Source organism: Gekko japonicus, unplaced genomic scaffold (assembly GCF_001447785.1).
Source record: "Gekko japonicus isolate JY-2015 unplaced genomic scaffold, Gekko_japonicus_V1.1 scaffold541, whole genome shotgun sequence".
NCBI lineage: Eukaryota > Metazoa > Chordata > Lepidosauria > Squamata > Gekkonidae > Gekko > Gekko japonicus.
The window spans coordinates 33,891-50,750 of record NW_015170907.1 but is presented as its reverse complement, the minus strand read 5'-3'; the positions used below and the strand labels follow the sequence as shown (position 1 = coordinate 50,750).

At 42.7% G+C, this 16,860-nt stretch overlaps 1 long non-coding RNA gene across 2 annotated transcripts in view; it reads left to right on the top strand.

The window, feature by feature from the left end:
* Nucleotides 1-658: 658 nt before the first annotated feature.
* Nucleotides 659-16,860, top strand: part of LOC107116681 — a 31,764-nt gene continuing 15,562 nt past the window's right edge. Inside the window, exons 1-3 of one of the 2 annotated variants that reach the window (XR_001482716.1) lie at nt 659-675; nt 1,305-1,350; nt 2,513-2,567. This is a non-coding gene — a long non-coding RNA (uncharacterized LOC107116681). Of the gene's footprint in view, nt 676-999; nt 1,351-2,512; nt 2,568-16,860 lie in introns of those variants that run through there. The other variant, XR_001482715.1, reaches the window with a different exon arrangement.

The following is a 16,860-nucleotide window of genomic DNA, read 5'->3' as shown; positions in this document are numbered from 1 at the left end:
GGCTGGGGCAGTAACCGAGGCCTGGATCTCATTTCAGCATAAAAAATTATATGAATTCATGAGGATCCATGCTTTGAAATAATGTTTTTGCGCTGTTGTGGTGCCACGAATCTGTGGATGCATGGTTTTTGTTGTGCTCCCTATAGACTGACACATGGTCTACGGTATGATGGTGGTTTTATTTCGTTTCAATGTAAAAATTCATGAGGATCCATGTAGATCCGACTTTTACTTTTTCCCCGTGGTGTCTCTGGTCAGCCTGAGCGAGTGCTCCGGGGGTACTTTGTCTGGCCTTCTGAAGGAGTTGCATGAGCCTCTGTTCGCCTGTCCCTCTCCTCCGGCCTCTGTGTTTGTGTGTCGGTGCTTGGTGCCTTCTCTCTCCCCGCCTCCCAACCCTCGTGCACCATTTTCTCTCCTCTCCACGACAGGCAGAGAACAGGCAAAGCGGCGGCGGTTACAGCCGCTGCCTCCCGTCTCCCGCCCCGTCTCCTCAGATGCCCTTTGCCGTTGCCGCAGGTTTATTATTACAGTATGTGACTGCTTTCTACCTCCCCCACCCCCTCCGTCCAGGGTTGGCGCCGCGCCGCGGCTGTGCAGATCCTTGGCTGTGCTTCATGCCTGGCACCTCTCCCGCCAGCCTCTGCTCTTTATTATTTGTCTGGAAAGCAGCAACGGGTAAGGGAGGAGGAGGAGGGAGGGTGCAAGGCGGCCGGGCTGACCGATGCCTGAGTTCACCAATGGGCGCCTTCAACTTGCCCAGACTTGGGCTCGGACAGAGGCCATGTAGGACCTCCGGCGGCAGCCACGGTGGGGGAGGGGGAGACCCAAGCAGCGCGAGCCCTCCGCTTCCCCTCCCGCGCCGTCGCTGCCGCTGAGTTTCCAGCATTCCCCGGTCTGTGGCCAGTGATTGGTCGGGTATTCTCCGGCTGCTAGACATGGGAGGGGGGAGGGGGACTTTGAGCTGCAGATTATTGCAGACTAAGCAGTCTGGCTCTGCAGCAGCAAAGGGAAGGGGGAGGGGTGTGTGCGAGGAGGGGAGAGGGGAGCGCTTGGCGCCTCGCCAACTACCATCAGAATTAGCTCATTGTTCAATATAGGCAGGCAACCAAAGCCTGAGAGAGATTTTCCCCTCTTGCTGCCCCCACCCCCTTTTCTTTCTGTTTTTCCCCCCTTCCCCGGCTGCACTGTGAAAGAGGTGCAGTCATTCCTCCCCACACCCTCTTACCCAGCCCACTCCCCCCCCCCTCTATAAATTCTCTTCTTCTAGCATGCTCCCCCTTTTTAAATCCACATTTGTATTTCAGATCATGTAGAAAGGACAGAGTGAGGAGGGAACAGGGGCTTTTGCTTGTAAGTATATACATCCTCCTCCCAATGCACAGCCTTTTAAAGAGATTTCTCCTTCTCTTTCCAAGTCTTTTGTTTGTAGGTTAACCCCCCCTCCTCCCGCTTGGAATGTGCTGTAAGCAAATTCATAGGGATTTTAAAAAAAGAAAATACTCTTGGTTGTTTAATATTTCCAGAGAAGACTGTAAAGAAGAAGAAACGTGCAGTATATGTAGACTTAAATCTTTGTCTTTCTGTGCCAAGGGTGGATTTTAAAGCTGGGGATATTAATGGTTGCCTTGCCTTAGGTGTATTTTTAGAAACAGGCGTTCTTCCTGCAACAACCTTCTACATTTTAACATGTGTAGCTGTTAAGGCAGGAGTGAATTTTATCTTGCATTACTTATTTTCTGTACAAAGTCCACTATTGGATGAAGTGTGACTGACAATGTAGAAGCTTGAAATATTTTACCTGACTTTTTTCCCCCTGTACGTGTTATCATACCTGAATCTGCTCAAACTAATTAATGAAAATATGCATAGAATAAAATAGAAATGTTAGATTATGCGTGCTAATTTTGGAAGGAAATCACCTGGTGGATGATGTAATTGTATCCTGAAAATTTCACATCATTTAATTCTTTTACATTATTTTTAAATAAAGGTTTTGGGGGGAAATTGTAAGTTAATCTTTTTCTTTCAGGGAAGAGGTGTGAGCTGGCATTTAGTGCTTGAGAGAGCTAGAGGTTATGTAATGCAGTGCCATTTCCAAAAATATCCCCTCTCCGGGCTATTACGTTGTGCAAGTGTGATTGTAATACTGCTGCCTTCAGTGAAAAAAAGCAGTTGGTAGTATGTCTGAGAACAATGGATAAACTATGCAACTGTCACAAAATGCATTTTTTTTCTTGTCTGATATTTGAAGTGGGTTAGGTATGGTGCACTTCAAAGAGATGCAGTGTGCTAAGAATAGCATTTGGGTTTGCATAGCCAGTCAGGGATTCCTTTGTCCTATATTTAAGAGTATAGACTGCTAAAGTGCAAAGAAACGTGACATGGGGGTAGATTAATTTGCAAGTTTTAGATCTTAACCAGTACTTATTATTTGATTTATTTGCCGGTTTGGCATACAGCCTTTTGTATTTGGTGACGTGACTTGAGTTTTTTCTCTTTAATTTTTTTGCAGACTACCGCTACCAGAGGGAAAGTGTAGTCCCAAGTCTTAATAGAATCTGAGAATGGTAAGAATTGGTTGTTTTAGCAAGTAAAAAGAATCAGTTTCAGATAAATATTAATCTGATATGCTTATCCCAACACATGTTCATCAACATGACCTTTAAAATGCATCCATTGGGATTTTGGTGATCTGCCATGCAATGAATAATGCACTTGAAAAGCCTTTGTGAGTTGGATTTTCCATTTTCAGACATTTTGAACGGAAGCCTGAAGTCTGTCTTCCTGAAATAAAATGTTCTTAGAACAAGAGGAATTCTTTAGTACACCATATGCATTAGAAGTTGCACAGATTTTTATGTGTGTGTATATACACGCCCACAATGTGTCAGTGTATTCTTCATTAAATGTCTTATAAAAAGTCACCATAAGTGGCAGCTGAGATAATTACTATTGCATATTGCATGTTCTTTCTCCATAGCAGCTTAATTGCATATTCTTACATAAAGTTTCATTTGAACATCCATTTGGTGAATGCAGTTTTAACCCCCTTGGTGGACCGACTGAAATTATCCCCCTGTGTAGTATGTATGTAATTACTGAGAAGTACACCAATTGCAAGATCATTTCAATGTATTTTTTCAATATTCTTTGCCATTTGTATTTAATACATTTGCTATTTCTATGTTCCTTTCTCATATTAAAACTAATCTGTTACAATGACCTGTAATTGCAATCTTTGTTGCCAGAATTTTAAATTGATGGGGGTGGGGGTATATGTGGGAATGTTGGCCCAACAGTTAGTACTAAATATTCCAACTAGTGGAAAGTTTTGTGGTTTGTATTAAGTAATGAAAATAACCCTTTTAAAAAAAAGAAGTTTGAGTAAAATTTGATGGGCTCTAGCCTAATTATCCCTCCCCCTCTGAAAGTTCTGTGTTATCCAGGGGAGAAAGTTTTGGGCTTTGGAAATTAATGCAAGTCTGTCAACATAAGCAGAACTACATTGGGTGTACATTGTCACAAAATTTGATTCAAAATAAAAGGCAAAAAGAAGATGAGATTCTGAGAACATCCTTGACTTCTTATCTGCTTGTGAAAAAAGAATGAGACAGTTAGCCTATGGAATGTGTTCCAAATTTAGCTTTCACCAAATAACTTAATGGATGAATCCATTTCAGGAATTCTTGTAAACATTTCTTCTTTCCAGAAACTATTATAGATTTTTTCTTATTTCATTAATTAAGTGGTTAATGCTAAAAAAATGAAAGTGGAGATCGTCATGACAGCCTATTAATATCATTTTCTTTACGGGCCAAACTAGACAAGACAGCATCCAGAGGTCCGACCTGTGGATGCTGCCACCATTTTAAAGGAATTTTAAAATGCCACAAGGGCCTGATCCTGATTGGGCCCACAGCATGGCAGGCTGAGGCATTCTTGTTCCCCATAACTTTTCACTTTAAACAAGAGTGTCTCAGCATTTTGAAATCCCTTTAAAATGATGGTGGTGTTCACATGTTGGACCAATGGGTGCTGTCACATTTAGTTTGACTCTAGGAAAGAGTCTGTTCATGCATTTTATTTCCATTTCCATTTGTCTGGTGGGAAGCAAACCTTGGATGTTACTTTACTAAAGCAGAGAACAAAAGGATGGTCATGTTCAGTAATAAAAAGGTAAATTTGCAAATTTCAATTAGCTATAAATTATACCATCTTAACTATGCTGCTTTTGTCAAAGTTGAAGACATAGAAGGGCCATTTTTTTTTGTACTTATGAATACAACAACGCTTTCTTGAAACTGTAATATGTAGGAACATTTTCACATAAAATACTTTACCCCCACATCTTAAATCTGTTTACTTGGAAATTCAGCCAACCGAACACAATGGACTTACCCTGTAGGAAATGTGTTTAGGATTGCATTATTAAATTATCAGATTTTCAAACTATATGATGACAAATTGCTTTCATACAATTCCTAACTGTTTTCAACTGGTGTCATCCTTCAGCTGCTACAAAGACTTCCAGTAGCTTCTCCTTTCATGCAAACCAATGGGTTAGGTGCTGGGAATCCTGAGCGCCTTTCCAAAAGTAGTGTCTGCCAGCATGTGAAAAGTCTTTGCAGAACTTTGAAAGTATCTTTCTACAAAGTTTGTGGGACTGAGTTTGGAAGACCAAAATGAAATCTGGGTGCACACTTGGAATCAACTTATATTTACCTAAGAAGTCGCACTGGATCCTGGCCCTAGTTTTCAAAGTCACATTTATAAAATAACTTGATTCTACTTTGCAGGGACACTATGCTCTTTTAGGTTGCTAGCATCCTATTTTACTGACCTTTGGCCAGATATTTCTGTTTATAATTTCTGCTCAGCAACTTGAGCTAAACAGCTTTATACAGTTCTTTTACCTGGCCCTCACCTGTCATCTATATCTTGCCTTCCAACTTTATCCCAGCTGTTAACTCCTGCCTTGGACCCTCTTCTACAGTTCTGCCTTGCCCTTTGCTATGATTGTGGTTCTTGGCCTTCCTACCCTCTTAAACTGATATTTTAACTGGCTGGCTTGTGCCACTACGCTGCTCTCAAGAAACCAGCTTCTCACCCTGCCATGGACCTTAACTACTTTTTGTGCACTGTGGTCATTCCACTTTCTGGTTCTGTATGACTGCAGATGCATAAACTTGAAGGAATGTGTATCATGGATTATCATTTTCATGCAATCTGTTATGTGACACACCCTATTTTGCACCTTCCCCAACACATCACTGCTATATCCTCTTGGCCTGCTCTCTGGCTTGCTGAAGCTAAATTTATTTCTATTCAGTTGTGTCCATCCAGGGTATTTCTTTAGTAGCAGGGTACTATGAAATGCTGATTAAGTATATTCATTGTTTGAAAGTTATAGGGCCTGTGTCCACAATCTCTTCTTAGCTTTTGTACTTTGTACTTTGCAAGTCAGACTTGGTCAGGGTAGGAGAGCACATCTAACTAGTTTGGCGTGTGCATGCAAAACCCTGCAAAGCATGGCATCATCTTTTGTCAGGTGCTGCTTCCCACAATTTCAAACATGGGCTTGGATTCTACTGAAAATTTCTGCTGACAGAAGAATTTCCATCAGTGGAACATGGCTTCATTGCCTGTACCTGCCTTCTTCAGCCCAAACTGGCCCCTGAAATGCCATTCTTGGTGGGTAGCACCAGGAACAGCATGAAGGGAAAGCTGGAGGTCTGCAGTGAAAGGGGAAATCAGTGAAGGTTCTGTCCCCTTCCATTCTCTACAGAATCCAATCCTTGAGCTATAGTGATGAATTGGAATTGCAATATGTGCTATGGCTTCAGGTTATTCTGCAGACACTGCAGACATCATGAAACCTGCAACTACTCTCAAAGCTTTGCACAAAATGCAGTGTAAGGTGCCGGGTTGGCATATAAACTGAAGCAGTCTTTCACCCTGCTCTGCGAAAGATGACATGTGCATAAAACAGGTTTCTGCAAGTGGATCTCCGTGCTGGATTGATATATGCACACATCCTCTGACAAATGGTTGGTGCAGTTATTTGATACGATTCAGCCTTTATCTGTGTGCATGATGGAGGGAAGTGAACCCCTCACTCCCCTCAAATAAGTGTTCTGAACGATCAGAACCTGTTTGTTGGTGGGCATATGCATTGCCAGGCATAAGGACGTTCGGATTAGAAAATCAGATTCTGCCTTAAAGTGTATTTGTAGTCATTATTAAATGCATCTCATAGAGGATAAAAAATGGGGGGAAAGTCGCAATGAGGAGCGATTGATACTTAATGGCCATATATAAAGATTTAAGTTTTATAATAGTTTTAATTTCAAGATAAGTATTTCTCATTTTAAATAACTATTAGTTTCCAGTCATGCAAAGAAAGCACTGTGCACTTTGTGCATATGATCCAATGAACATGCACATGTTGATTTGAAGATTACAGCTACTCCCCACCCCCCACCCCCTGCAAGCATGTTCATTCTACCCTTTTAAAAAGTTTCAAAAGGCTACTGGCCATTTAGAGATCAATTCAGAGTTCAATATAAATTTGTTGTGCTGACATTCATGTATGTAGGTACAAATTTGAGTTGACAGGTAGATGTATAGTAAAAGTGCACATGCTTTTATATTGGTAAGTTCTTCATATTTAACCTGTATAAGGAAAATGATAGTGATATTTAAATTATTATGTTTCTTTTTAATTAGAGCACAGAACACTATGTGTTTCATGTAACAGCATAGTTACCATATATGTAATTACACAATGTAATTCTGAAAAACATAATTTGATTTAAGTGTTTTAATGTAACATTTCAACATAACTGAAAGGGATAATACTGAGTATATTCCCCTCAAATATCATGGTTAAAAACACATTACTACGAAGCTCTGTGCAGCAATGCCAGCAAGGCAGATTTTCATGTACCAGCCCTTGAGGATATGTGGAAGGAAGTTGCTGAAGACAGGTCAATTTATGTGCTGCAGAACATAGTGCCTGCTCGCTTTCTGTGAAGACGTAGGGAAAAAGTGAGGCTCATGTTATTTCTTTTTTAAAAAGGTACTGATGCCTCCCTGCCTTGTCGTGGCAAGGGGGCTTGCGTGGTTCGATGAGGCTGTGGGCTATGGCGTGGAGGGCCACCCAAGAAGGACAGGCCACAGCAGAGAACTCAGACCAAGCGTGATCCCCTGGAGAAGGAAATGGCAACCCACTCCAGTATTTTTGCCAAGAAAACCCCATGGACAGTATCAAAAGGCTAAAAGATATGACGCCGGAAGATGAGCCCCTCAGGTCGAAAGGTGTCCAATATGCTACTGGGGAAGAGCAGAGGGCAAGTACAAGTAACCCCAGAAAGAGTGAGGCTGGGCCAAAGCCGAAAGGAAGCTCAGTTGTGGATGTGTCTGATGGTGAAAGGAAAGTCCGATGCTGCAAAGATGAGATGGTTAGACAGTGTCATAGATGCAACGAACATGAAGTTGAGCAAACTTCAGAGGACGGCGGAAGGCCTGGCGTGATCTGGTCCATGGGGTTGCGAAGAGTCGGACTCGACTGTGCGGCTGAAGAGCAACAAAACTGATGCCTTAACAGTAAACAAGGGTTTTTTGATATCGTCCGGATGGTTTGTCCTATAAGCCTATTCCATTGTAATGGCCCTGCTACTTCAAAGTGGCTGTCCTGTCCTTTGCAAGATCATCTCACCACATAGTTGTGGTAATGAAAGCTTTTCTTTCTGTCTCGTATATTGTAGTGTTGTGGACTGTGATAAAATCCATTTGTTGCAGGAAAACAAGACCTTTGATTTCTGTAATATACTTTTGAATGTCTTGTGTACCATATATTTTATATAATGTTTGAATAGAAGATGTGTTTTCTCCTATATGTGCTTTAACACATGAAGTGATCTTTAGATAAATTGGAAAAGGCACCAAAATAAGTGGCAGTGAAATCCTAAACAGAGTTATACCTTTCTAAGTCCATTGACTGCAGTAGACTTAGAAGTGTGTTTCTCTGCTTAGGATTACATTGTAAGAGGCCTAAACTGCTGTAAAACAAAGGTAGGGAAAGTGAACTGTGCAAAAGAAGAAAAGAATTGAGTCAGCTCACCCATTATAGTGAAAGAGTAAATGAAGCCTAGATATTTGCTATGATGAGGATCCCATAATCCTTTGATTGCAAGGCAAGAATGTAGCCACATTATGGTTACTTTAATTAACTGAGAATATAATGTGATAGTTTTCATTGGGTCTTGAGCTCTGCCTACAGATTCAATGTAAGTTAACAGTGGCTACTTTAAAAAAATGCCTTGCATTTAGGGCATATAGGATGGTGTGCATGCTATGTATGTTGTGGAGACAGTGAGAAATCATTTTGGGTTGCAAACCTGCAGAGATCTATTTTGGGGTAAAAGTTAATGGGACAACTTTCGCTTTAGGCCCTAAAATAAAGTTTTAGTGACAAAAGTCTAGCTGACATGTTGTCCTTTGAAACTGGGAAGGAAAAATAAAAGTCAACATGTTAAATTATTCCAGATAAAAGCAAAAGTTGGTGAATGAATTAAAAAATTCAGGAGGTCAGAAGATTTAATTAGAAGTTTCACAGTTAAGAAGTACTTGTGTGGGAGGGGGGAGTGACAGCAAGGAAGGTGTTAAAATGGATGAGGGAAAAGCTGCTTGCCCTGTTTAGCTGTTTTCAGCCTGTTAATGTTAGGGACTTGAATCACAAGATGAGAAAGAATAAAGAGAAGCTGTAGAAGAATACCAGTAAAAATGCAAATCAAGAGAAGATGGAGCAACAGAAACAAGAGCGGAATTTATTGTGTAGACTTTAGCAATGCCACGCACCTTTACTGGCTCACTTTTACTCCAAAAATGATCTGCCACACACTGCTGGGCATTGATTGCTGCTATAAAGTGGTCAGAATGGAGCCAAAAACTACACTGGCCTGGTTCCAGTGAGGAAAACTACTACAGAAAAGCATACTTTTCCACAGTATCCAGCTGTCCACTGTAAACTTCGTATAATTATTCTGAAGTTGTTGAGGCTCCATCTTTTGCCTTCAGTGACCCTTTCCCTTTCCAATGGCACAAAATGAACTTTTACATTCCAAGGAATGATCCATATAACTTTTTACAATTGCATAAATACAGATGGAATGAATTCTTCACCAGTTGACCTAGATAGGTTATTGTTTACTGATCAGTGACATGAGTGATCATCATGCCATTATGATTCTAGTTCAAACAAGTAAGTGCTCAAACCACGTCTAGGTGTGCACAGTTGATTATGTGAATTGGCCTTCACAGTTCACTAAAGGTGTTGACCCCCTCACAGACTTCACGTTCCTGGGATCCCAGATCACCGCAGACTGTGACAGCAGCCATGAAATTAAAAGACGCTTGCTCCTTGGGAGGAAAGCGATGGCGAACCTAAACAGCATGATAAAAAGTAGAGACATCACCCTGCCAACAAAAGTCCGCATGGTCAAAGCAATGGTATTTCCAGTAGTCATGTATGGCTGCGAGAGTTGGACTATAAGGAAGGCCGAGCGCCGAAGAATAGATTCTTTTGAACTATGGTGCTGGAGAAGACTCTGAAATCAGTCAATCCTAAAAGAAATCAACCTTGACTGTTCCCTGGAAGGCCAGATGATGAAACTGAAGCTCAAATACTTTGGCCACCAAATGAGAAGGGAGCACTCACTGGAGAAGACCCTGATGCTGGGAAAGATTGAAGGTCAAAGAAGACGGGGACGGCAAAGGATGAGATGGTTAGACAGTGTCATCGATGCAACGAACATAAAATTGAGCAAACTTCAGAGGACGGCGGAAGACAGGAGGGCCTGGCGGGAGCTGGTCCATGGGGTCACGAAGAGTTGGACTCAACTGTGTGACTGAACAACAACAACAAAGGTGTTGAAAATAGAAATTTTCTGACAACGGCACCTTTGTCTGTAGTGTTCGCCAACATTTAGACCGGTGCGCACACTTTAATTTTGCTCTCTGTCAGAACATGTCACTGGAGTTTTCTTCCTGTGTATCCAGAGTTAAACTCTAGTGCGAGGGCTTTAGGGACTTCTGTATGTTGATGACTAGCTCTATTTATATATTTGTTATATCATATCAACCCTGAGGGACACTGGAACAGCAGAACAGTTTATGTCATGTGGAGGAGATTTAGCATAGATTGCATTCTGTTTGGATAAGTGCTTAAGTATAAAGAACATAATTCCTCCCACCCATATTTCCATTAATCAGTTGTTGCACTTTCTCTACCTGTTTATCTGCCATCCATTCCATAAGGCAAATATTGGTTCATCTTCGGTCTTGCTGTGCAGCCCCACGTTGGGACTGTGCTTGCGCAGGCCAGCCACATTTTCTTTCTAGCTTTAAAACTCTGACATCGGGGTGGTCTGCCTGTTTGGCAGACAGCACGTGTGTGAGTTTTCGCACCAAATGCATTACATGCTCCTGAGGTGGGCCGCTTCCTTCCCTCCATTCTTTTTTTGCTGCCACAAGAAGTGGATGCTTTTCTAGTACTGCTCCATTTGTTTGACATTGCTTCACTAGCTGTGAGTGTGTTTTGGCTTCTGAAGAGGTTCCTCACATTTGCTGTCCCTTTTGTGTCTTGGGAAGTAGTTTTTTCTATTTTGAGAGATTGTGTGCCTCTGGTCCCAGAGAATGCCTTCCAAGGCGCTGTTCAAAAAGTGTTCTACAAAAATGACCCACACAGATGAACACGAACGTTGACTTCTTTGTTTGGGCAAGGGCCGCAATGTTGGTGCCTGCCACGTTTGTCAGTAGTTCATTGCTAAGGCTTGTGCTGATAAGAGTATCCCGCCTAAAAGCTGCATTGTGGGAGAAGGCCCTGTCCTCAATTCCAGCGAAACTGAGCCCTAGTTGGAGTCCCTGGGTTGCAGCTCCACCTCCAGCTCTGACAGCTCGTCATGGTTCTGGCCCTCCTTTGGTCTGCTCCGTTCTGGCAGTTCAGACGGTTTGTATGACTGGCTTGTCCCCCCAAACAGGCTGCCTCTGTTGTCTCTGAGTTTGGAAGGGCTTGTCCTTGCACGCCATCTCCTGATCCCTCCAGGAAGGTTAAACCCCATTCAGAACCGCCAATCAAGAGGCATAAGAAGTCTAAGAACAACAAGGAGTCTGGTTTATCTACCAGTTCCTTGAAATGGGCAGAACAGTCTGAGAGCACTGGCGCAGTACTGGACTCGGCTTTGATTCTGCAATGGACCTCGTCTCCCCACTTAGGATCTCATCCAAAATCATTCTCTCAACCAAATGAACACAAACCAGAGAGTCCTGCTGCTCGGGTTTCACATACGGAACTAAGGGCTGCTCTGACTTAGCAACTTGTTACACTCGGTCAACCTACTTATGTCACCAACTTATTTATAACGTTGGGACCAGGACCATCCTGAGTATCTAGAGGAGCGGGATCCCTGGATCAGCTGTGCTCATAACCTCCCAACTAAGCGGTTGTTCTGCTCTCCGTACCATGAAGTCGAAGAAGCTTCTGTTGCTTCTCTCTGCAGTCTGGAGAGTGCATCAGATACATCCCTGGACAATGCCGTTGGGGAACTGAACCCAATCTCCCAGAGTGAAGATCTCAGTTTATATAGTGAGTAGATGCTGCACATGTCCAAGGCTCTAGAAATCGACGTGGCGACCTCTGATAGTTGACCTAAGGACAAAATTCTTAGTCAGCTCTATTCTTAGATCCCCACCCCCATGGTATTTTTTATTTTAGAGGGCTTGTCTGACCTCACAATTCCCATTTGGGAGAGACTGGCATCTACACAAGCTACCCCATGTAAACTTGAGAACCTCTACAGGGTTAAACAATACCTCTCAACCCACCTGAGACTCTCCTCCATCATTATTGAGGACATGCAAGTGCACCGCCGACCTGCATGCCTACCCAACCAATAGAGAAAGTTGGAGGCTTGACTATATAGGGAGAAACTTTAACTCATCTTCTGCCTTAAATTTTCGCATAGTGAACTATGAAACCATCATCATGAGTGGGTACCATTTATTCCTGTGGGAAAGCCTGTCTAAGTATCTCAACCAGATCCCAGAGGATTCCAAACGTTTCGCCAAATTAAGCAAGAAATTGCAAGTAGATAAATAGGTACCACTTCAGTGGGAAGGTAACAGTGTTCCGTGCGCCTTGGTGTTTAGTCATGCCAGCCACATGATCACGGAAATGTCTTCGGACAGTGCTGGCTCTTCGGCTTTGAAACGGAGATGAGGACCGCAACCCTAGAGTCGGATTCGACTGGCTTTCGAGCAAGGCAACCTTTACCTTTAAAGCCATCAAGTTATCTAAACAAGAGATCAACACTGGGAAGCATTCTGCTGAGGTTTCCACTAGAAGCATGGCTTCAACCATTGTTCTCAGATGCATTCATGGCTTCAGAATACTGTACTCCCGCTTAAGACCAGGGCTAGGGTTCCCTTCCCTTTGAATGTTCCACCTTGCTCACTCATTCCACCCATGGATTCCTGTCTACTATGAAAAAGAATAGACAGACGGCTCAGTCACTAACGATGTACCCTTCAACACCTACCCAAGAGGAACAGTTCCAACGACAGCGACGTGGATTCCCTACTGCCTTCTATAGAGGTCAGTAGCAACCACCTCATTAGCGTTTCGTGTATCCTCACTGTCTGTATCAAACACCTACCTTTGAAAATTGCAGGGGTGCCCTGAGGTCTTGACCTGTACAACAAGAATCTCGGAGGGATGAAGGGTAACACCAACACAAATTATGACTGACCACCCCTGTAGTTGAGGGTGAGCCAAAATTTAATGATAGGCTGGCACAATTTGCCAGTGCTTGGCATTTTATCACTTCTGATACTTGGGTTTTATCTGTTGTTGTTAATGGTTATCGTTAAGAGTTTCATTCTCTCCCCCCTTGTCAGTTAGCATATACAGCTGTTGACAACCCGTATCCTGAATTAAAGATTCAGCTAGTGGAACTTTTACATAAAGGGGCAGTGGGGGGAGGTTCCTGATGGTTTGCTCTCTGTAGGCTTCCACTCAAGATTCTTTGTGGTTGATAAAAAGGATAGTGGATGCAGACCAATTTTAGACATTAGGGCATTAAATAAACATTTGATTGTTTCAAAGTTCAGGATGGTCTCCTTATCTTCGGTTATTGAGTTGCTTACCCCAGGTATGTGGTTTGCTGTCTTGGACTTAAAAGAAGCCTATTTCCATATTTCCATCCATCAATCACATAGAAAATGTCTATGTTTTTGCCAAGGTACTTGGGTTTTTTAGTATACAGTGCTCCCCTTTGCTTTGGCTATTGCCCCTGGGGTTTTCACTAAATGTATGGCTTGTTGTAGTAGCCCACTTGTGCACACACAGCTGCATTGTCTTTCCCTACTTAGATGACTGGCTGATAGTTGTGCACAACCACAACTTACTGGCAGATCAGATTCACAGGATATATAGTACCTGCACCAACTTGGGCTTAGTGCTGAATGTAGAAAAGTCTCATCTAGAACCTTCTCGAAAGGCTCAATTTGTTGGGGCCTCTCTTGATTCCATTGTGGGTATGGGTTTCTTGCCCCCCAGTAGGGCAGAAAGCCTTAAAGTGATGGTCCTTGAATGTGAAAGTGGATAGGTTAAGTAGGTGTTACCGCACCAGTTACGAATGGTCCATTCAGAACAAATATTTCACTCCAGTGTTCGAGGCTTGGTGTTTCCTCTGGTGCACTAGTTTGCCATGGCGGACTCCAGCAAGTCTCCAGAGTTCTGCTCATTAGCAGGCAATGGCTTAGCATCTCTAGGGGATGTGTTTCAGATCCCCTGGTCCTGGGCCATGTTTTATGCTTTCCCCCCTTTCCACTGGTCAGCAGGGTCCTAGGGAAGAGGTGGGTGGATCATACTCAGGCTATCCTGATTGTTTCCTTCTGGCCATGGCAAATTTGGTTTCCGGAGCTGCTGCACTTGGCTCAAGGGAACTAATTTACCCTTCCTTTAGCCCTAGACGTATTGGTCCAAGGCCCTCTCTTTCACCACAATGTGCCAAGACTCCATTTAACAGCTTGGAGAGTCACTAGGTCATTCTTTTTCATAAGAGGTCCTCCAGATCCTTTTACAGGCTTGTAAGCCTTCCACAAGATACTCCTGTTACAGGAAGTGGTCCCGTTTCAAGGCTTGGATTGTATCAAGAAGAAGAAGAAGAGATTGGATTTACACCTTGCCCTTCACTCGGAGTCTGAGAGTGACTTACAAACTCCTTCCCCTTCCCCTCCCTACAACAGACACTCTGTGAGGTAGGTGGGGCTGAGAGAGCTCTTTCAAGAACTGCCCTTTCAAGGACAGCTCTTGTTGGAACTATAGCTTGCCCAAGGTCATCCAGCAGCTGCAAGTGGAGGAATGGGGAATCAAACCCAGTTCTCCCAGATTAGAATCCGCATTTAACCACTACACCAAAGTGGGTCTTTTCTTTCAAGGAGGGAATGCCCTTTCACTTGCCCCTTGCCTGTGATTTTTTTACTACCTTTTTTCCTTAGTTCAGTCAGGTTTGTCAGTGTCATCTATTAAAACACATTTGGTGACCATTGCCACATTCCATGAAGAGCTTCAGGGAATAACTGCCTTCATTTTGGTGTAGTGGTTAAGTGCACAGACTCTAATCTGGGAGACCCAGGTTTGATTCCCCACTCCTCCACTTGCACCTGCTGGATGACCTTGGGCAAGCCATAATTCTGATAAGAGCTGTCCTTGAAAAAGAGCAGTTTCTGTCAAGAGCTCTCTCAGCCCCACCTACCTCACAGGGTGTCTGTTGTGGGGAGGGGAAGGGAAAGGAGTTTGTAAGCCGCTCTGAGACACCTTTGGGTAGTGAAGGGCGGGGTATAAATCCAATCTCTTCTTCTCTTCTTCTTCACCCATAAATTGGCTTGGCAGTTTCTAAAGGGCCTGTCTAATGTTTTCCCGCCATGCATCATTCCTCAGTGGTTGCTATCCTTGGTTTTGGCTTCCTTTGTGAAGCCCCCTTTCAAGCCGCTTGCCACTTGTCATCTTGCCTTTCTTTCTTGGAAAGTGGCATTTCTATTGGCAGTCACTTCTGCCAGGAGAGTCAGCGAGCTTGGTGCTCTTTGGATTGATCCCCCTTTCCTCAAGTTTTCAGTGAACGTGTGGTATTGCATCCCAGCTTAGAATTCCTCCCCAAGGTTGTGTCGAGGTTTCACCTCCCAGAGGATATTGTTTTGCCTGTTTTCTTCCCCATCCTCAGTTGTCCCACAGAAAAAGCACTACACACCTTGGATATTAAAAGAGCTCTTCTTTATTATTTAGATAATAATTCTTTTTTGTTCACCATGTCCCAGTAATCAACATCTTCAGAGTGGCGACTTGGCCATTGGACGATACCTTTGTTCACCACTATGTTGTAGGCCTGTAAGCAAGAAAAGAGGCAGATATTGGAAAGGCCCTTTTTCAGTAAGAGACTCACCCCTCCTCTTCAGGTGAGCAGCTCGCTGATGGTCCGAACATAGGGGCTGCACAGCAAGACAGAAGATGAAAACAGAGTTGTACTTACCTGTAACTGTTGTTCATCAATGTCTTCTATGCAGACACACATTCCCTCCCTCCTGCCCCACTGTGAGCTCTTACTTCAAAAAAAGAAAAGAAAAAGGAGGCTATTTCATCTTGAATCATAGATTCAGAAGAGCTTGCCTAAGCAAGCTTAGCAGGAACTGAGGAAAGGGGGGACCCCGCCTCAGGAGCACATGATGCATTCAGTGAAAAAACTCACACATGCGCCGTCTCCCAAATGGGCAGGCCACCCCAATTTTGGAGTTTTGAAGCTAGAAAGAAAAGTCTGCAGCCGGCCTACACAAGCGCAGTACCAATTTGTGTATGCACAGAAGTTATCAATGAACAACAGTTACAGGTAAGTGTTTTCCCTCTATTCCCAGCTATGTAGCAATGGAGAGAAGTTAAGGAGATTGTTATTCCTGGCTACTTCTTAATGAGTTTAAAATAGAATGCCTGTAAACAATTGGACAGTAGACTTTAATGAAAAAAATAATAATGCACATATTAATAAACTGTGCAGATGACAAGCATCACCTTCAGAGAAGCATATCATTCTGTATGAAAGAGAAGGGGAAATGCCTCTTCTATTCTGTTGCCTGCTGCAAAGTTTTTTTTGTAGAAATATGTAACTTTTCTTCTATGTAAATTGGATACAGACCCTAAATATTACCTTTGAGTAAGGTACACAGCACCAGCATTATATCAATTGTTGTTTTGAGGTGCTTCAATGTTTATTTGAAATTTTAAAAAAATAATGTGAGGTCAATCTAATTAGCGGTACCTCTCAAAGGTGCTTTTCAGTCACAGTACCTCAGATCCTTGCAGGTGGCCATGATGGAATCACATCTTCTAAAATGCACATCTACTTTAGCAGTAGCCACTAGAGAATATTACACTTTTATCTTTTGTCTCATTAGTTTGTAGTAGATTAAGAATCTTTGGCATATAATTCTCTGTCTTTCTACTATTACAATAGGTTCTATAAAAATTCTCAGAGCTTTCATTTGCATTTTTCATTTGGCTCCCTGCCCCACATTTTTTCTTATGAGATTAAATACAGGAAAAGCACAAAAATCCTTTAATTATTTTAGTCTCACAGTTTGTACTATCTATAAATGAGCTAACAAAAGAGGCTGATCCAGGTCTTCAGCATTTCTTTTTGTTTCTAGTCCAGGTTCAAAAGGTGAGGATTTTCCTACCATCCATTCCACTTTTTATAGCATTAGAACTTCAACTACAATAGTCTTTGATATAAGAAACAACATAAAAAGTAG